The sequence below is a fragment of the Symphalangus syndactylus genome, chromosome 2, assembly GCF_028878055.3.
Source record: "Symphalangus syndactylus isolate Jambi chromosome 2, NHGRI_mSymSyn1-v2.1_pri, whole genome shotgun sequence".
NCBI classification, from domain to species: Eukaryota; Metazoa; Chordata; class Mammalia; order Primates; family Hylobatidae; genus Symphalangus; species Symphalangus syndactylus.
This window is the reverse complement of record NC_072424.2, coordinates 152,349,632-152,372,213: the sequence shown is the minus strand read 5'-3', so window position 1 is coordinate 152,372,213 and position 22,582 is coordinate 152,349,632.

Below are 22,582 nucleotides of genomic sequence, written 5' to 3'. Positions count from 1 at the left end.
TGAAAAGTATGGTTTAACTCTGTTAGCTGAATGCTCAGATCAGAAAGAAGTTTCACAGAATGCTTCTGTGTAGTTTATATTTGAATATATTCCTTTTTCCACTACTACGCTCTTAGCGCTCCAAATGTCCAGTTGCATTTTCTACAGAAAGAGTGTTCAGATCTGCTCAATCAAAAGTATGGTTTAACTCTGTTAGCTGAATGCACAGATCAGAAAGAAGTTTCACCGAATGATTCTGTGTAGTTTATATTTGAAGACATTCCTTTTTCCACTATTACCCTCTTAGCGCTCCGAATCTCCACTTGCATTTTCTACAAAAAGAGTGTTTCTTAACTGCTCAATCAAAAATATGTTTTATCTCTGTTAACTGAATTTACAGATCAGAAATAAGTTTCACAGAATGCATCTGTGTAGTTTTTATTTGAAGATATTCTTTTTCCCAATGTAGGCCTCTTAGCGCTTAGCATGTCCAATTGCAGTTTCTACAGAAAGAGTGTTTCAGAACGGCTCAATCAAAAGTAAGGTTCAACTCTGTTGGTTGAATGCACAGAACAGGAAGAATTTTCACAGAATGCTACTGTGTAGTTTATATTTGAATATATTCCTTTTTCCACTATTACCCTCTTAGCGCTCCGAATGTCCACTTGCATTTTCTACAGAAAGAGTGTTCAGAACTGCGCAATCAAAAGTATGGTTTAACTCTGTTAGCTTAAAGAACATATCAGAAATAAGTTTCACACAATGCTTCTGTGTAGTTTTTATTTGAAGATATTATTTTTCCCAATAGAGGCCTCTTAGCGCTCAGAATGTCCAATTGCAGTTTCTGCAGAAAGAGTGTTTCAGAAAGGCTCAATCAAAAGTAAGGTTCAACTCTGTTAGTTGAATGCACAGAACAGAAAGAAGTTTCATATAATGCTTCTGTGTAGTTTATATTTGAACATATTCTTTTTTCCACTATTACCCACTTAGCGCTACGAATGTCCTGTTGCATTTTCTACAGACAGAGTGTTTCAAAACTGCTCAATCAAAAGTATGGTTTAACTCTGTTAGCTGAATGCTCAGATCAGAAAGAAGTTTCACAGAATGCTTCTGTGTAGTTTATATTTGAATATATTCCTTTTTCCACTACTAATCTCTTAGCGCTCCAAATGTCCAGTTGCATTTTCTACAGAAAGAGTGTTCAGATCTGCTCAATCAAAAGTATGGTTTAACTCTGTTAGCTGAATGCACAGATCAGAAAGAAGTTTCACAGAATGATTCTGTGTAGTTTATATTTGGAGACATTCCTTTTTCCACGATTACCCTCTTAGCGCTCCGAATCTCCACTTGCATTTTCTACAGAAAGAGTGTTTCAGAACGGCTCAATCAAAACTAAGGTTCAACTCTTTTAGTTGAACAAACAGAACAGAAAGGAGTTTCACACAATTCTTCTGTGTAGTTTTTTTTTGTAGACATTCTTTTTCCCAATATAGGCCTCTTAGCGCTCAGAATGTCCAATTGCAGTTTCTACAGAAAGAGTGTTTCAGAACGGCTCAATCAAAAGTAAGGTTCAACTCTGTTAGTTGAATGCACAGAACAGAAAGAATTTTCACAGAATGCTACTGTGTAGTTTATATTTGAATATATTCCTTTTTCCACTATTACCCTCTTAGCGCTCCGAATGTCCACTTGCATTTTCTACAGAAAGAGTGTTCAGAACTGCGCAATCAAAACTATGGTTTAACTCTGTTAGCTTAATGAACATATCAGAAATAAGTTTCACACAATGCTTCTGTGTAGTTTTTATTTGAAGATATTATTTTTCCCAATAGAGGCCTCTTAGCGCTCAGAATGTCCAATGGCAGTTTCTACAGAAAGAGTGTTTCAGAAAGGCTCAATCAAAAGTAAGGTTCAACTCTGCTAGTTGAATGCACAGAACAGAAAGAAGTTTCATACAATACTTCTGTGTAGTTTATATTTGAACATATTCTTTTTTCCACTATTACCCACTTAGCGCTACGAATGTCCAGTTGCATTTTCTACAGACAGAGTGTTTCAAAACTGCTCAATCAAAAGTATGGTTTAAATCTGTTAGCTGAATGCTCAGATCAGAAAGAAGTTTCACAGAATGCTTCTGTGTAGTTTATATTTGAATATATTCCTTTTTCCACTACTACTCTCTTAGCGCTCCAAATGTCCAGTTGCATTTTCTACAGAAAGAGTGTTCAGATCTGCTCAATCAAAAGTATGGTTTAACTCTGTTAGCTGAATGCACAGATCAGAAAGAAGTTTCACAGAATGATTCTGTGTAGTTTATATTTGGAGACATTCCTTTTTCCACGATTACCCTCTTAGCGCTCCGAATCTCCACTTGAATTTTCTACAGAAAGAGTGTTTCAGAACGGCTCAATCAAAACTAAAGTTCAACTCTTTTAGTTGAACAAACAGAACAGAAAGAAGTTTCACACAATTCTTCTGTGTAGTTTTTATTTGTAGACATTCTTTTTCCCAATATAGGCCTCTTAGCGCTCAGAATGTCCAATTGCAGTTTCTACAGAAAGAGTGTTTCAGAACGGCTCAATCAGAAGTAAGGTTCAACTCTGTTAGTTGAATGCACAGAACAGAAAGAAGTTTCATACAATGCTTCTGTGTAGTTTATATTTGAACATATTCTTTTTTCCACTATTACCCACTTAGCGCTACGAATGTCCATTTGCATTTTCTACAGACAGAGTGTTTCAAAACTGCTCAATCAAAAGTATGGTTTAACTCTGTTAGCTGAATGCTCAGATCAGAAAGAAGTTTCACAGAATGCTTCTGTGTAGTTTATATTTGAATATATTCCCTTTTCCACTACTACTCTCTTAGCGCACCAAATGTCCAGTTGCATTTTCTACAGAAAGAGTGTTCAGATCTGCTCAATCAAAAGTATGGTTTAACTCTGTTAGCTGAATGCACAGATCAGAAAGAAGTTTCACCGAATGATTCTGTGTAGTTTATATTTGAAGACATTCCTTTTTCCACTATTACACTGTTAGCGCTCCGAATCTCCACTTGCATTTTCTACAAAAAGAGTGTTTCATAACTGCTCAATCAAAAATATGTTTTATCTCTGTTAACTGAATTTACAGATCAGAAATAAGTTTCACAAAATTCTTCTGTGTAGTTTTTATTTGAAGATATTATTTTTCCCAATGTAGGCCTCTTAGCGCTTAGCATGTCCAATTGCAGTTTCTACAGAAAGAGTGTTTCAGAACGGCTCAATTAAAAGTAAGGTTCAATTCTGTTAGTTGAATGCACAGAACAGAAAGAATTTTCACAGAATGCTACTGTGTAGTTTATATTTGAATATATTCCTTTTTCCACTATTACCCTCTTAGCGCTCGGAATGTCCACTTGCATTTTCTACAGAAAGAGTGTTCAGAACTGCACAATCAAAAGTATGGTTTAACTCTGTTAGCTTAATGAACATATCAGAAATAAGTTTCACACAATGCTTCTGTGTAGTTTTTATTTGAAGATATTATTTTTCCCAATAGAGGCTTCTTAGCGCTCAGAATGTCCAATTGCAGTTTCTACAGAAAGAGTGTTTCAGAAAGGCTCAATCAAAAGTAAGGTTCAACTCTGTTAGTTGAATGCACAGAACAGAAAGAAGTTTCATACAATGCTTCTGTGTAGTTTATATTTGAACATATTCTTTTTTCCACTATTACCCACTTAGCGCTACGAATGTCCAGTTGCATTTTCTACAGACAGAGTGTTTCAAAACTGCTCAATCAAAAGTATGGTTTAACTCTGTTAGCTGAATGCACAGATCAGAAAGAAGTTTCACAGAATGATTCTGTGTAGTTTATATTTGTAGACATTCCTTTTTCCACTATTACCCTCTTAGCGCTCCGAATCTCCACTTGCATTTTCTACAGAAAGAGTGTTTCAGTACGGCTCAATCAAACCTAAGTTTCAACACTTTTAGTTGAACAAACAGAACAGAAAGAAGTTTCACACAATTCTTCTGTGTAGTTTTTATTTGTAGACATTCTATTTCCCAATATAGGCCTCTTAGCGCTCAGAATGTCCAATTGCAGTTTCTACAGAAAGAGTGTTTCAGAACGGCTCAATCAAAAGTAAGGTTCAACTCTATTAGTTGAATGCACAGAACAGAAAGAAGTTTCATACAATGCTTCTGTGTAGTTTATATTTGAACATATTCTTTTTTCCTCGATTACCCACTTAGCGCTACGAATGTCCAGTTGCATTTTCTACAGACAGAGTGTTTCAAAACTGCTCAATCAAAAGTATGGTTTAACTCTGTTAGCTGAATGCTCAGATCAGAAAGAAGTTTCACAGAATGCTTCTGTGTAGTTTATATTTGAATATCTTCCTTTTTCCACTACTACTCTCTTAGCGCTCGAAATGTCCAGTTGCATTTTCTACAGAAAGAGTGTTCAGATCTGCTCAATCAAAAGTATGGTTTAACTCTGTTAGCTGAATGCACAGATCAGAAAGAAGTTTCACAGAATAATTCTGTGTAGTTTATATTTGGAGACATTCCTTTTTCCACGATTACCCTCTTAGCGCTCCGAATCTCCACTTGCATTTTCTACAGAAAGAGTGTTTCAGAACGGCTCAATCAAAACTAAGGTTCAACTCTTTTAGTTGAACAAACAGAACAGAAAGGAGTTTCACACAATTCTTCTGTGTAGTTTTTATTTGTAGACATTCTTTTTCCCAATATAGGCCTCTTAGCGCTCAGAATGTCCAATTGCAGTTTCTACCGAAAGAGTGTTTCAGAACGGCTCAATCAAAAGTAAGGTTCAACTCTGTTAGTTGAATGCACAGAACAGAAAGAAGTTTCATACAATGCTTCTGTGTAGTTTATATTTGAACATATTCTTTTTTCCACTATTACCCACTTAGCGCTACGAATGTCCAGTTGCATTTTCTACAGACAGAGTGTTTCAAAACTGCTCAATCAAAAGTATGGTTTAAGTCTGTTAGCTGAATGCTCAGATCAGAAAGAAGTTTCACAGAATGCTTCTGTGTAGTTTATATTTGAATATATTCCTTTTTCCACTACTACGCTCTTAGCGCTCCAAATGTCCAGTTGCATTTTCTACAGAAAGAGTGTTCAGATCTGCTCAATCAAAAGTATGGTTTAACTCTGTTAGCTGAATGCACAGATCAGAAAGAAGTTTCACCGAATGATTCTGTGTAGTTTATATTTGAAGACATTCCTTTTTCCACTATTACCCACTTAGCGCTCCGAATCTCCACTTGCATTTTCTACAAAAAGAGTGTTTCTTAACTGCTCAATCAAAAAAATGTTTTATCTCTGTTAACTGAATTTACAGATCAGAAATAAGTTTCACAGAATGCATCTGTGTAGTTTTTATTTGAAGATATTCTTTTTCCCAATATAGGCCTCTTAGCGCTTAGCATGTCCAATTGCAGTTTCTACAGAAAGAGTGTTTCAGAACGGCTCAATCAAAAGTAAGATTCAACTCTGTTAGTTGAATGCACAGAACAGGAAGAATTTTCACAGAATGCTACTGTGTAGTTTATATTTGAATATATTCCTTTTTCCACTATTACCCTCTTAGCGCTCCGAATGTCCACTTGCATTTTCTACAGAAAGAGTGTTCAGAACTGCGCAATCAAAACTATGGTTTAACTCTGTTAGCTTAATGAACATATCAGAAATAAGTTTCACACAATGCTTCTGTGTAGTTTTTATTTGAAGATATTATTTTTCCCAATAGAGGCCTCTTAGCGCTCAGAATGTCCAATTGCAGTTTCTACAGAAAGAGTGTTTCAGAAAGGCTCAATCAAAAGTAAGGTTCAACTCTGTTAGTTGAATGCACAGAACAGAAATAAGTTTCATACAATGCTTCTGTGTAGTTTATATTTGAACATATTCTTTTTTCCACTATTACCCACTTAGCGCTACGAATGTCCAGTTGCATTTTCTACAGACAGAGTGTTTCAAAACTGCTCAATCAAAAGTATGGTTTAACTCTGTTAGCTGAATGCTCAGATCAGAAAGAAGTTTCACAGAATGCTTCCGTGTAGTTTATATTTGAATATATTCCTTTTTCCACTACTACTCTCTTAGCGCTCCAAATGTCCAGTTGCATTTTCTACAGAAAGAGTGTTCAGATCTGCTCAATCAAAAGTATGGTTTAATTCTGTTAGCTGAATGCACACATCAGAAAGAAGTTTCACAGAATGATTCTGTGTAGTTTATATTTGGAGACATTCCTTTTTCCACTATTACCCTCTTAGCGCTCCGAATCTCCACTTGCATTTTCTACAGAAAGAGTGTTTCAGAACGGCTCAATCAAAACTAAGGTTCAACTCTTTTAGTTGAACAAACAGAACAGAAAGAAGTTTCACACAATTCTTCTGTGTAGTTTTTATTTGTAGACATTCTTTTTCCCAATATAGGCCTCTTAGCGCTCAGAATGTCCAATTGCAGTTTCTACAGAAAGAGTGTTTCAGAACGGCTCAATCAGAAGTAAGGTTCAACTCTGTTAGTTGAATGCACAGAACAGAAAGAAGTTTCATACAATGCTTCTGTGTAGTTTATATTTGAACATATTCTTTTTTCCACTATTACCCACTTAGCGCTACGAATGTCCATTTGCATTTTCTACAGACAGAGTGTTTCAAAACTGCTCAATCAAAAGTATGGTTTAACTCTGTTAGCTGAATGCTCAGATCAGAAAGAAGTTTCACAGAATGCTTCTGTGTAGTTTATATTTGAATATATTCCCTTTTCCACTACTACTCTCTTAGCGCACCAAATGTCCAGTTGCATTTTCTACAGAAAGAGTGTTCAGATCTGCTCAATCAAAAGTATGGTTTAACTCTGTTAGCTGAATGCACAGATCAGAAAGAAGTTTCACCGAATGATTCTGTGTAGTTTATATTTGAAGACATTCCTTTTTCCACTATTACACTGTTAGCGCTCCGAATCTCCACTTGCATTTTCTACAAAAAGAGTGTTTCATAACTGCTCAATCAAAAATATGTTTTATCTCTGTTAACTGAATTTACAGATCAGAAATAAGTTTCACAAAATTCTTCTGTGTAGTTTTTATTTGAAGATATTATTTTTCCCAATGTAGGCCTCTTAGCGCTTAGCATGTCCAATTGCAGTTTCTACAGAAAGAGTGTTTCAGAACGGCTCAATTAAAAGTAAGGTTCAATTCTGTTAGTTGAATGCACAGAACAGAAAGAATTTTCACAGAATGCTACTGTGTAGTTTATATTTGAATATATTCCTTTTTCCACTATTACCCTCTTAGCGCTCGGAATGTCCACTTGCATTTTCTACAGAAAGAGTGTTCAGAACTGCACAATCAAAAGTATGGTTTAACTCTGTTAGCTTAATGAACATATCAGAAATAAGTTTCACACAATGCTTCTGTGTAGTTTTTATTTGAAGATATTATTTTTCCCAATAGAGGCTTCTTAGCGCTCAGAATGTCCAATTGCAGTTTCTACAGAAAGAGTGTTTCAGAAAGGCTCAATCAAAAGTAAGGTTCAACTCTGTTAGTTGAATGCACAGAACAGAAAGAAGTTTCATACAATGCTTCTGTGTAGTTTATATTTGAACATATTCTTTTTTCCACTATTACCCACTTAGCGCTACGAATGTCCAGTTGCATTTTCTACAGACAGAGTGTTTCAAAACTGCTCAATCAAAAGTATGGTTTAACTCTGTTAGCTGAATGCACAGATCAGAAAGAAGTTTCACAGAATGATTCTGTGTAGTTTATATTTGTAGACATTCCTTTTTCCACTATTACCCTCTTAGCGCTCCGAATCTCCACTTGCATTTTCTACAGAAAGAGTGTTTCAGTACGGCTCAATCAAACCTAAGTTTCAACACTTTTAGTTGAACAAACAGAACAGAAAGAAGTTTCACACAATTCTTCTGTGTAGTTTTTATTTGTAGACATTCTATTTCCCAATATAGGCCTCTTAGCGCTCAGAATGTCCAATTGCAGTTTCTACAGAAAGAGTGTTTCAGAACGGCTCAATCAAAAGTAAGGTTCAACTCTATTAGTTGAATGCACAGAACAGAAAGAAGTTTCATACAATGCTTCTGTGTAGTTTATATTTGAACATATTCTTTTTTCCTCGATTACCCACTTAGCGCTACGAATGTCCAGTTGCATTTTCTACAGACAGAGTGTTTCAAAACTGCTCAATCAAAAGTATGGTTTAACTCTGTTAGCTGAATGCTCAGATCAGAAAGAAGTTTCACAGAATGCTTCTGTGTAGTTTATATTTGAATATCTTCCTTTTTCCACTACTACTCTCTTAGCGCTCGAAATGTCCAGTTGCATTTTCTACAGAAAGAGTGTTCAGATCTGCTCAATCAAAAGTATGGTTTAACTCTGTTAGCTGAATGCACAGATCAGAAAGAAGTTTCACAGAATAATTCTGTGTAGTTTATATTTGGAGACATTCCTTTTTCCACGATTACCCTCTTAGCGCTCCGAATCTCCACTTGCATTTTCTACAGAAAGAGTGTTTCAGAACGGCTCAATCAAAACTAAGGTTCAACTCTTTTAGTTGAACAAACAGAACAGAAAGGAGTTTCACACAATTCTTCTGTGTAGTTTTTATTTGTAGACATTCTTTTTCCCAATATAGGCCTCTTAGCGCTCAGAATGTCCAATTGCAGTTTCTACCGAAAGAGTGTTTCAGAACGGCTCAATCAAAAGTAAGGTTCAACTCTGTTAGTTGAATGCACAGAACAGAAAGAAGTTTCATACAATGCTTCTGTGTAGTTTATATTTGAACATATTCTTTTTTCCACTATTACCCACTTAGCGCTACGAATGTCCAGTTGCATTTTCTACAGACAGAGTGTTTCAAAACTGCTCAATCAAAAGTATGGTTTAAGTCTGTTAGCTGAATGCTCAGATCAGAAAGAAGTTTCACAGAATGCTTCTGTGTAGTTTATATTTGAATATATTCCTTTTTCCACTACTACGCTCTTAGCGCTCCAAATGTCCAGTTGCATTTTCTACAGAAAGAGTGTTCAGATCTGCTCAATCAAAAGTATGGTTTAACTCTGTTAGCTGAATGCACAGATCAGAAAGAAGTTTCACCGAATGATTCTGTGTAGTTTATATTTGAAGACATTCCTTTTTCCACTATTACCCACTTAGCGCTCCGAATCTCCACTTGCATTTTCTACAAAAAGAGTGTTTCTTAACTGCTCAATCAAAAAAATGTTTTATCTCTGTTAACTGAATTTACAGATCAGAAATAAGTTTCACAGAATGCATCTGTGTAGTTTTTATTTGAAGATATTCTTTTTCCCAATATAGGCCTCTTAGCGCTTAGCATGTCCAATTGCAGTTTCTACAGAAAGAGTGTTTCAGAACGGCTCAATCAAAAGTAAGATTCAACTCTGTTAGTTGAATGCACAGAACAGGAAGAATTTTCACAGAATGCTACTGTGTAGTTTATATTTGAATATATTCCTTTTTCCACTATTACCCTCTTAGCGCTCCGAATGTCCACTTGCATTTTCTACAGAAAGAGTGTTCAGAACTGCGCAATCAAAACTATGGTTTAACTCTGTTAGCTTAATGAACATATCAGAAATAAGTTTCACACAATGCTTCTGTGTAGTTTTTATTTGAAGATATTATTTTTCCCAATAGAGGCCTCTTAGCGCTCAGAATGTCCAATTGCAGTTTCTACAGAAAGAGTGTTTCAGAAAGGCTCAATCAAAAGTAAGGTTCAACTCTGTTAGTTGAATGCACAGAACAGAAATAAGTTTCATACAATGCTTCTGTGTAGTTTATATTTGAACATATTCTTTTTTCCACTATTACCCACTTAGCGCTACGAATGTCCAGTTGCATTTTCTACAGACAGAGTGTTTCAAAACTGCTGAATCAAAAGTATGGTTTAACTCTGTTAGCTGAATGCTCAGATCAGAAAGAAGTTTCACAGAATGCTTCCGTGTAGTTTATATTTGAATATATTCCTTTTTCCACTACTACTCTCTTAGCGCTCCAAATGTCCAGTTGCATTTTCTACAGAAAGAGTGTTCAGATCTGCTCAATCAAAAGTATGGTTTAATTCTGTTAGCTGAATGCACACATCAGAAAGAAGTTTCACAGAATGATTCTGTGTAGTTTATATTTGGAGACATTCCTTTTTCCACTATTACCCTCTTAGCGCTCCGAATCTCCACTTGCATTTTCTACAGAAAGAGTGTTTCAGAACGGCTCAATCAAAACTAAGGTTCAACTCTTTTAGTTGAACAAACAGAACAGAAAGAAGTTTCACACAATTCTTCTGTGTAGTTTTTATTTGTAGACATTCTTTTTCCCAATATAGGCCTCTTAGCGCTCAGAATGTCCAATTGCAGTTTCTACAGAAAGAGTGTTTCAGAACGGCTCAATCAAAAGTAAGGTTCAACTGTGTTAGTTGAAAGCACAGAACAGAAAGAAGTTTCATACAATGCTTCTGTGTAGTTTATATTTGAACATATTCTTTTTTCCACTATTACCCACTTAGCGCTACGAATGTCCAGTTGCATTTTCTACAGACAGAGTGTTTCAAAACTGCTCAATCAAAAGTATGGTTTAACTCTGTTAGCTGAATGCTCAGATCAGAAAGAAGTTTCACAGAATGCTTCTGTGTAGTTTATATTTGAATATATTCCTTTTTCCACTACTACGCTCTTAGCGCTCCATATGTCCAGTTGCATTTTCTACAGAAAGAGTGTTCAGATCTGCTCAATCAAAACTATGGTTTAACTCTGTTAGCTGAATGCACAGATCAGAAAGAAGTTTCACCGTATGATTCTGTGTAGTTTATATTTGAAGACATTCCTTTTTCCACTATTACCCTCTTAGCGCTCCGAATCTCCACTTGCATTTTCTACAAAAAGAGTGTTTCATAACTGCTCAATCAAAAATATGTTTTATCTCTGTTAACTGAATTTACAGATCAGAAATAAGTTTCACAGAATGCATCTGTGTAGTTTTTATTTGAAGATATTCTTTTTCCCAATGTAGGCCTCTTAGCGCTTAGCATGTCCAATTGCAGTTTCTACAGAAAGAGTGTTTCAGAACGGCTCAATCAATAGTAAGGTTCAAATCTGTTAGTTGAATGCACAGAACAGAAAGAATTTTCACAGAATGCTACTGTGTAGTTTATATTTGAATATATTCCTTTTTCCACTATTACCCTCTTAGCACTCCGAATCTCCACTTGCATTTTCTACAGAAAGAGTGTTCAGAACTGCGCAATCAAAAGTATGGTTTAACTCTGTTAGCTTAATGAACATATCAGAAATAAGTTTCACACAATGCTTCTGTGTAGTTTTTATTTGAAGATATTATTTTTCCCAATAGAGGCCTCTTAGCGCTCAGAATGTCCAATTGCAGTTTCTACAGAAAGAGTGTTTCAGAAAGGCTCAATCAAAAGTAAGGTTCAACTCTGTTAGTTGAATGCACAGAACAGAAAGAAGTTTCATACAATGCTTCTGTGTAGCTTATATTTGAACATATTCTTTTTTCCACTATTACCCACTTAGCGCTACGAATGTCCAGTTGCATTTTCTACAGACAGAGTGTTTCAAAACTGCTCAATCAAAAGTATGGTTTAACTCTGTTAGCTGAATGCTCAGATCAGAAAGAAGTTTCACAGAATGCTTCTGTGTAGTTTATATTTGAATATATTCCTTTTTCCACTACTAGTCTCTTAGCGCTCCAAATGTCCAGTTGCATTTTCTACAGAAAGAGTGTTCAGATCTGCTCAATCAAAAGTATGGTTTAACTCTGTTAGCTGAATGCACAGATCAGAAAGAAGTTTCACAGAATGATTCTGTGTAGTTTATATTTGGAGACATTCCTTTTTCCACTATTACCCACTTAGCGCTCCGAATCTCCACTTGCATTTTCTACAGAAAGAGTGTTTCAGAACGGCTCAATCAAAACTAAGGTTCAACTCTTTTAGTTGAACAAACAGAACAGAAAGGAGTTTCACACAATTCTTCTATGTAGTTTTTATTTGTAGACATTCTTTTTCCCAATAGATGCCTCTTAGTGCTCAGAATGTCCAATTGCAGTTTCTACAGAAAGAGTGTTTCAGAACGGCTCAATCAAAAGTAAGGTTCAACTGTGTTAGTTGAATGCACTGAACAGAAAGAAGTTTCATACAATGCTTCTGTGTAGTTTATATTTGAACATATTCTTTTTTCCACTATTACCCACTTAGCGCTACGAATGTCCAGTTGCATTTTCTACAGACAGAGTGTTTCAAAACTGCTCAATCAAAAGTATGGTTTAACTCTGTTAGCTGAATGCTCAGATCAGAAAGAAGTTTCACAGAATGCTTCTGGGTAGTTTATATTTGAATATATTCCTTTTTCCACTACTACGCTCTTAGCGCTCCAAATGTCCAGTTGCATATTCTACAGAAAGAGTGATCAGATCTGCTCAATCAAAAGTATGGTTTAACTCTGTTAGCTGAATGCACAGATCAGAAAGAAGTTTCACCGAATGATTCTGTGTAGTTTATATTTGAAGACATTCCTTTTTCCACTATTACCCTCTTAGCTCTCCGAATCTCCACTTGCATTTTCTACAAAAAGAGTGTTTCATAACTGCTCAATCAAAAATATGTTTTATCTCTGTTAACTGAATTTACAGATCAGAAATAAGTTTCACAGAATGCATCTGTGTAGTTTTTATTTGAAGATATTCTTTTTCCCAATGTAGGCCTCTTAGCGCTTAGCATGTCCAATTGCAGTTTCTACAGAAAGAGTGTTTCAGAACGGCTCAATCAAAAGTAAGGTTCAACTCTGTTAGTTGAATGCACAGAACAGAAAGGATTTTCACAGAATGCTACTGTGTAGTTTATATTTGAATATATTCCTTTTTCCACTATTACCCTCTTAGCGCTCCGAATGTCCACTTACATTTTCTACAGAAAGAGTGTTCAGAACTGCGCAATCAAAAGTATGGTTTAACTCTGTTAGCTTAATGAACATATCAGAAATAAGTTTCACACAATGCTTCTGTGTAGTTTTTATTTGAAGATATTATTTTTCCCAATAGAGGCCTCTTAGCGCTCAGAATGTCCAATTGCAGTTTCTACAGAAAGAGTGTTTCAGAAAGGCTCAATCAAAAGTAAGGTTCAACTCTGTTAGTTGAATGCACAGAACAGAAAGAAGTTTCATACAATGCTTCTGTGTAGCTTATATTTGAACATATTCTTTTTTCCACTATTACCCACTTAGCGCTACGAATGTCCAGTTGCATTTTCTACAGACAGAGTGTTTCAAAACTGCTCAATCAAAAGTATGGTTTAACCCTGTTAGCTGAATGCTCAGATCAGAAAGAAGTTTCAGAGAATGCTTCTGTGTAGTTTATATTTGAATATATTCCTTTTTCCACTACTACTCTCTTAGCGCTCCAAATGTCCAGTTGCATTTTCTACAGAAAGAGTGTTCAGATCTGCTCAATCAAAAGTATGGTTTAACTCTGTTAGCTGAATGCACAGATCAGAAAGAAGTTTCACAGAATGATTCTGTGTAGTTTATATTTGGAGACATTCCTTTTTCCACTATTACCCTCTTAGCGCTCCGAATCTCCACTTGCATTTTCTACAGAAAGAGTGTTTCAGAACGGCTCAATCAAAACTAAGGTTCAACTCTTTTAGTTGAACAAACAGAACAGAAAGAAGTTTCACACAATTCTTCTGTGTAGTTTTTATTTGTAGACATTCTTTTTCCCAATATAGGCCTCTTAGCGCTCAGAATGTCCAATTGCAGTTTCTACAGAAAGAGTGTTTCAGAACGGCTCAATCAAAAGTAAGGTTCAACTCTGTTAGTTGAATGCACAGAACAGAAAGTAGTTTCATATAATGCTTCTGTGTAGTTTATATTTGAACATATTCTTTTTTCCACTATTACCCACTTAGCGCTACGAATGTCCAGTTGCATTTTCTACAGACAGAGTGTTTCAAAACTGCTCAATCAAAAGTATGGTTTAACTCTGTTAGCTGAATGCTCAGATCAGAAAGAAGTTTCACAGAATGCTTCAGTGTAGTTTATATTTGAATATATTCCTTTTTCCACTACTACTCTCTTAGCGCTCCAAATGTCCAGTTGCATTTTCTACAGAAAGAGTGTTCAGATCTGCTCAATCAAAAGTATGGTTTAACTCTGTAAGCTGAATGCACAGATCAGAAAGAAGTTTCACAGAATGATTCTGTGTAGTTTATATTTGGAGACATTCCTTTTTCCACTATTACCCTCTTAGCGCTCCGAATCTCCACTTGCATTTTCTACAGAAAGAGTGTTTCAGAACGGCTCAATCAAAACTAAGGTTCAACTCTTTTAGTTGAACAAACACAACAGAAAGAAGTTTCACGCAATTCTTCTGTGTGGTTTTTATTTGTAGACATTTTTTTCCCAATATAGGCCTCTTAGCGCTCAGAATGTCCAATTGCAGTTTCTACAGAAAGAGTGTTTCAGAACGGCTCAATCAAAATTAAGGTTCAACTCTGTTAGTTGAATGCACAGAACAGAAAGAAGTTTCATACAATGCTTCTGTGTAGCTTATATTTGAACATATTCTTTTTTCCACTATTACCCACTTAGCGCTACGAATGTCCAGTTGCATTTTCTACAGACAGAGTGTTTCAAAACTGCTCAATCAAAAGTATGGTTTAACTCTGTTAGCTGAATGCTCAGATCAGAAAGAAGTTTCACAGAATGCTTCTGTGTAGTTTATATTTGAATATATTCCTTTTTCCACTACTACTCTCTTTGCGCTCCAAATGTCCAGTTGCATTTTCTACAGAAAGAGTGTTCAGATCTGCTCAATCAAAAGTATGGTTTAACTCTGTTAGCTGAATGCACAGATCAGAAAGAAGTTTCACAGAATGATTCTGTGTAGTTTATATTTGGAGACATTCCTTTTTCCACTATTACCCTCTTAGCGCTCCGAATCTCCACTTGCATTTTCTACAGAAAGAGTGTTTCAGAACGGCTCAATCAAAACTAAGGTTCAACTCTTTTAGTTGAACAAACAGAACAGAAAGGAGTTTCACACAATTCTTCTATGTAGTTTTTATTTGTAGACATTCTTTTTCCAATAGATGCCTCTTAGTGCTCAGAATGTCCAATTGCAGTTTCTACAGAAAGAGTGTTTCAGAACGGCTCAATCAAAAGTAAGGTTCAACTGTGTTAGTTGAATGCACTGAACAGAAAGAAGTTTCATACAATGCTTCTGTGTAGTTTATATTTGAACATATTCTTTTTTCCACTATTACCCACTTAGCGCTACGAATGTCCAGTTGCATTTTCTACAGACAGAGTGTTTCAAAACTGCTCAATCAAAAGTATGGTTTAACTCTGTTAGCTGAATGCTCAGATCAGAAAGAAGTTTCACAGAATGCTTCTGGGTAGTTTATATTTGAATATATTCCTTTTTCCACTACTACGCTCTTAGCGCTCCAAATGTCCAGTTGCATATTCTACAGAAAGAGTGATCAGATCTGCTCAATCAAAAGTATGGTTTAACTCTGTTAGCTGAATGCACAGATCAGAAAGAAGTTTCACCGAATGATTCTGTGTATTTTATATTTGAAGACATTCCTTTTTCCACTATTAACCTCTTAGCTCTCCGAATCTCCACTTGCAGTTTCTACAAAAAGAGTGTTTCATAACTGCTCAATCAAAAATATGTTTTATCTCTGTTAACTGAATTTACAGATCAGAAATAAGTTTCACAGAATGCATCTGTGTAGTTTTTATTTGAAGATATTCTTTTTCCCAATGTATGCCTCTTAGCGCTTAGCATGTCCAATTGCAGTTTCTACATATAGAGTGTTTCAGAACGGCTCAATCAAAAGTAAGGTTCAACTCTGTTAGTTGAATGCACAGAACAGAAAGGATTTTCACAGAATGCTACTGTGTAGTTTATATTTGAATATATTCCTTTTTCCACTATTACCCTCTTTGCGCTCCGAATGTCCACTTACATTTTCTACAGAAAGAGTGTTCAGAACTGCGCAATCAAAAGTATGGTTTAACTCTGTTAGCTTAAAGAACATATCAGAAATAAGTTTCACACAATGCTTCTGTGTAGTTTTTATTTGAAGATATTATTTTTCCCAATAGAGGCCTCTTAGCGCTCAGAATGTCCAATTGCAGTTTCTACAGAAAGAGTGTTTCAGAAAGGCTCAATCAAAAGTAAGGTTCAACTCTGTTAGTTGAATGCACAGAACAGAAAGAAGTTTCATACAATGCTTCTGTGTAGCTTATATTTGAACATATTCTTTTTTCCACTATTACCCACTTAGCGCTACGAATGTCCAGTTGCATTTTCTACAGACAGAGTGTTTCAAAACTGCTCAATCAAAAGTATGGTTTAACCCTGTTAGCTGAATGCTCAGATCAGAAAGAAGTTTCAGAGAATGCTTCTGTGTAGTTTATATTTGAATATATTCCTTTTTCCACTACTACTCTCTTAGCGCTCCAAATGTCCAGTTGCATTTTCTACAGAAAGAGTGTTCAGATCTGCTCAATCAAAAGTATGGTTTAACTCTGTTAGCTGAATGCACAGATCAGAAAGAAGTTTCACAGAATGATTCTGTGTAGTTTATATTTGGAGACATTCCTTTTTCCACTATTACCCTCTTAGCGCTCCGAATCTCCACTTGCATTTTCTACAGAAAGAGTGTTTCAGAACGGCTCAATCAAAACTAAGGTTCAACTCTTTTAGTTGAACAAACAGAACAGAAAGAAGTTTCACACAATTCTTCTGTGTAGTTTTTATTTGTAGACATTCTTTTTCCCAATATAGGCCTCTTAGCGCTCAGAATGTCCAATTGCAGTTTCTACAGAAAGAGTGTTTCAGAACGGCTCAATCAAAAGTAAGGTTCAACTCTGTTAGTTGAATGCACAGAACAGAAAGTAGTTTCATATAATGCTTCTGTGTAGTTTATATTTGAACATATTCTTTTTTCCACTATTACCCACTTAGCGCTACGAATGTCCAGTTGCATTTTCTACAGACAGAGTGTTTCAAAACTGCTCAATCAAAAGTATGGTTTAACTCTGTTAGCTGAATGCTCAGATCAGAAAGAAGTTTCACAGAATGCTTCAGTGTAGTTTATATTTGAATATATTCCTTTTTCCACTACTACTCTCTTAGCGCTCCAAATGTCCAGTTGCATTTTCTACAGAAAGAGTGTTCAGATCTGCTCAATCAAAAGTATGGTTTAACTCTGTTAGCTGAATGCACAGATCAGAAAGAAGTTTCACAGAATGATTCTGTGTAGTTTATATTTGGAGACATTCCTTTTTCCACTATTACCCTCTTAGCGCTCCGAATCTCCACTTGCATTTTCTACAGAAAGAGTGTTTCAGAACGGCTCAATCAAAACTAAGGTTCAACTCTTTTAGTTGAACAAACAGAACAGAAAGAAGTTTCACGCAATTCTTCTGTGTGGTTTTTATTTGTAGACATTTTTTTCCCAATATAGGCCTCTTAGCGCTCAGAATGTCCAATTGCAGTTTCTACAGAAAGAGTTTTTCAGAACGGCTCAATCAAAGGTAAAGTTCAACTCTGTTAGTTGAATGCACAGAACAGAAAGAAGTTTCATACAATGCTTCTGTGTAGCTTATATTTGAACATATTCTTTTTTCCACTATTACCCAGTTAGCGCTACGAATGTCCAGTTGCATTTTCTACAGACAGAGTGTTTCAAAACTGCTCAATCAAAAGTATGGTTTAACTCTCTTAGCTGAATGCTCAGATCAGAAAGAAGTTTCACAGAATGCTTCTGTGTAGTTTATATTTGAATATATTCCTTTTTCCACTACTACTCTCTTTGCGCTCCAAATGTCCAGTTGCATTTTCTACAGAAAGAGTGTTCAGATCTGCTCAATCAAAAGTATGGTTTAACTCTCTTTGCTGAATGCACAGATCAGAAAGAAGTTTCACAGAATGATTCTGTGTAGTTTATATTTGGAGACATTCCTTTTTCCACTATTACCCTCTTAGCGCTCCGAATCTCCACTTGCATTTTCTACAGAAAGAGTGTTTCAGAACGGCTCAATCAAAACTAAGGTTCAACTCTTTTAGTTGAACAAACAGAACAGAAAGAAGTTTCACGCAATTCTTCTGTGTAGTTTTTATTTGTAGACATTCTTTTTCCCAATATAGGCCTCTTAGCGCTCAGAATGTCCAATTGCAGTCTCTACAGAAAGAGTGTTTGAGAACGGCTCAATCAAAAGTAAGGTTCAACTCTGTTAGTTGAATGCACAGAACAGAAAGAAGTTTCATAAAATGCTTCTGTGTAGTTCATATTTGAACATATTCTTTTTTCCACTATTACCCACTTAGCGCTACGAATGTCCAGTTGCATTTTCTACAGACAGAGTGTTTCAAAACTGCTCAATCAAAAGTATGGTTTAACTCTGTTAGCTGAATGCTCAGATCAGAAAGAAGTTTCACAGAATGCTTCTGGGTAGTTTATATTTGAATATATTCCTTTTTCCACTACTACGCTCTTAGCGCTCCAAATGTCCAGTTGCATATTCTACAGAAAGAGTGATCAGATCTGCTCAATCAAAAGTATGGTTTAACTCTGTTAGCTGAATGCACAGATCAGAAAGAAGTTTCACCGAATGATTCTGTGTAGTTTATATTTGAAGACATTCCTTTTTCCACTATTACCCTCTTAGCTCTCCGAATCTCCACTTGCATTTTCTACAAAAAGAGTGTTTCATAACTGCTCAATCAAAAATATGTTTTATCTCTGTTAACTGAATTTACAGATCAGAAATAAGTTTCACAGAATGCATCTGTGTAGTTTTTATTTGAAGATATTCTTTTTCCCAATGTAGGCCTCTTAGCGCTTAGCATGTCCAATTGCAGTTTCTACAGAAAGAGTGTTTCAGAACGGCTCAATCAAAAGTAAGGTTCAACTCTGTTAGTTGAATGCACAGAACAGAAAGGATTTTCACAGAATGCTACTGTGTAGTTTATATTTGAATATATTCCTTTTTCCACTATTACCCTCTTAGCGCTCCGAATGTCCACTTACATTTTCTACAGAAAGAGTGTTCAGAACTGCGCAATCAAAAGTATGGTTTAACTCTGTTAGCTTAATGAACATATCAGAAATAAGTTTCACACAATGCTTCTGTGTAGTTTTTATTTGAAGATATTATTTTTCCCAATAGAGGCCTCTTAGCGCTCAGAATGTCCAATTGCAGTTTCTACAGAAAGAGTGTTTCAGAAAGGCTCAATCAAAAGTAAGGTTCAACTCTGTTAGTTGAATGCACAGAACAGAAAGAAGTTTCATACAATGCTTCTGTGTAGCTTATATTTGAACATATTCTTTTTTCCACTATTACCCACTTAGCGCTACGAATGTCCAGTTGCATTTTCTACAGACAGAGTGTTTCAAAACTGCTCAATCAAAAGTATGGTTTAACCCTGTTAGCTGAATGCTCAGATCAGAAAGAAGTTTCAGAGAATGCTTCTGTGTAGTTTATATTTGAATATATTCCTTTTTCCACTACTACTCTCTTAGCGCTCCAAATGTCCAGTTGCATTTTCTACAGAAAGAGTGTTCAGATCTGCTCAATCAAAAGTATGGTTTAACTCTGTTAGCTGAATGCACAGATCAGAAAGAAGTTTCACAGAATGATTCTGTGTAGTTTATATTTGGAGACATTCCTTTTTCCACTATTACCCTCTTAGCGCTCCGAATCTCCACTTGCATTTTCTACAGAAAGAGTGTTTCAGAACGGCTCAATCAAAACTAAGGTTCAACTCTTTTAGTTGAACAAACAGAACAGAAAGAAGTTTCACACAATTCTTCTGTGTAGTTTTTATTTGTAGACATTCTTTTTCCCAATATAGGCCTCTTAGCGCTCAGAATGTCCAATTGCAGTTTCTACAGAAAGAGTGTTTCAGAACGGCTCAATCAAAAGTAAGGTTCAACTCTGTTAGTTGAATGCACAGAACAGAAAGTAGTTTCATATAATGCTTCTGTGTAGTTTATATTTGAACATATTCTTTTTTCCACTATTACCCACTTAGCGCTACGAATGTCCAGTTGCATTTTCTACAGACAGAGTGTTTCAAAACTGCTCAATCAAAAGTATGGTTTAACTCTGTTAGCTGAATGCTCAGATCAGAAAGAAGTTTCACAGAATGCTTCAGTGTAGTTTATATTTGAATATATTCCTTTTTCCACTACTACTCTCTTAGCGCTCCAAATGTCCAGTTGCATTTTCTACAGAAAGAGTGTTCAGATCTGCTCAATCAAAAGTATGGTTTAACTCTGTAAGCTGAATGCACAGATCAGAAAGAAGTTTCACAGAATGATTCTGTGTAGTTTATATTTGGAGACATTCCTTTTTCCACTATTACCCTCTTAGCGCTCCGAATCTCCACTTGCATTTTCTACAGAAAGAGTGTTTCAGAACGGCTCAATCAAAACTAAGGTTCAACTCTTTTAGTTGAACAAACACAACAGAAAGAAGTTTCACGCAATTCTTCTGTGTGGTTTTTATTTGTAGACATTTTTTTCCCAATATAGGCCTCTTAGCGCTCAGAATGTCCAATTGCAGTTTCTACAGAAAGAGTGTTTCAGAACGGCTCAATCAAAATTAAGGTTCAACTCTGTTAGTTGAATGCACAGAACAGAAAGAAGTTTCATACAATGCTTCTGTGTAGCTTATATTTGAACATATTCTTTTTTCCACTATTACCCACTTAGCGCTAAGAATGTCCAGTTGCATTTTCTACAGACAGAGTGTTTCAAAACTGCTCAATCAAAAGTATGGTTTAACTCTGTTAGCTGAATGCTCAGATCAGAAAGAAGTTTCACAGAATGCTTCTGTGTAGTTTATATTTGAATATATTCCTTTTTCCACTACTACTCTCTTTGCGCTCCAAATGTCCAGTTGCATTTTCTACAGAAAGAGTGTTCAGATCTGCTCAATCAAAAGTATGGTTTAACTCTGTTAGCTGAATGCACAGATCAGAAAGAAGTTTCACAGAATGATTCTGTGTAGTTTATATTTGGAGACATTCCTTTTTCCACTATTACCCTCTTAGCGCTCCGAATCTCCACTTGCATTTTCTACAGAAAGAGTGTTTCAGAACGGCTCAATCAAAACTAAGGTTCAACTCTTTTAGTTGAACAAACAGAACAGAAAGGAGTTTCACACAATTCTTCTATGTAGTTTTTATTTGTAGACATTCTTTTCCAATAGATGCCTCTTAGTGCTCAGAATGTCCAATTGCAGTTTCTACAGAAAGAGTGTTTCAGAACGGCTCAATCAAAAGTAAGGTTCAACTGTGTTAGTTGAATGCACTGAACAGAAAGAAGTTTCATACAATGCTTCTGTGTAGTTTATATTTGAACATATTCTTTTTTCCACTATTACCCACTTAGCGCTACGAATGTCCAGTTGCATTTTCTACAGACAGAGTGTTTCAAAACTGCTCAATCAAAAGTATGGTTTAACTCTGTTAGCTGAATGCTCAGATCAGAAAGAAGTTTCACAGAATGCTTCTGGGTAGTTTATATTTGAATATATTCCTTTTTCCACTACTACGCTCTTAGCGCTCCAAATGTCCAGTTGCATATTCTACAGAAAGAGTGATCAGATCTGCTCAATCAAAAGTATGGTTTAACTCTGTTAGCTGAATGCACAGATCAGAAAGAAGTTTCACCGAATGATTCTGTGTATTTTATATTTGAAGACATTCCTTTTTCCACTATTAACCTCTTAGCTCTCCGAATCTCCACTTGCAGTTTCTACAAAAAGAGTGTTTCATAACTGCTCAATCAAAAATATGTTTTATCTCTGTTAACTGAATTTACAGATCAGAAATAAGTTTCACAGAATGCATCTGTGTAGTTTTTATTTGAAGATATTCTTTTTCCCAATGTAGGCCTCTTAGCGCTTAGCATGTCCAATTGCAGTTTCTACATAAAGAGTGTTTCAGAACGGCTCAATCAAAAGTAAGGTTCAACTCTGTTAGTTGAATGCACAGAACAGAAAGGATTTTCACAGAATGCTACTGTGTAGTTTATATTTGAATATATTCCTTTTTCCACTATTACCCTCTTAGCGCTCCGAATGTCCACTTACATTTTCTACAGAAAGAGTGTTCAGAACTGCGCAATCAAAAGTATGGTTTAACTCTGTTAGCTTAATGAACATATCAGAAATAAGTTTCACACAATGCTTCTGTGTAGTTTTTATTTGAAGATATTATTTTTCCCAATAGAGGCCTCTTAGCGCTCAGAATGTCCAATTGCAGTTTCTACAGAAAGAGTGTTTCAGAAAGGCTCAATCAAAAGTAAGGTTCAACTCTGTTAGTTGAATGCACAGAACAGAAAGAAGTTTCATACAATGCTTCTGTGTAGCTTATATTTGAACATATTCTTTTTTCCACTATTACCCACTTAGCGCTACGAATGTCCAGTTGCATTTTCTACAGACAGAGTGTTTCAAAACTGCTCAATCAAAAGTATGGTTTAACCCTGTTAGCTGAATGCTCAGATCAGAAAGAAGTTT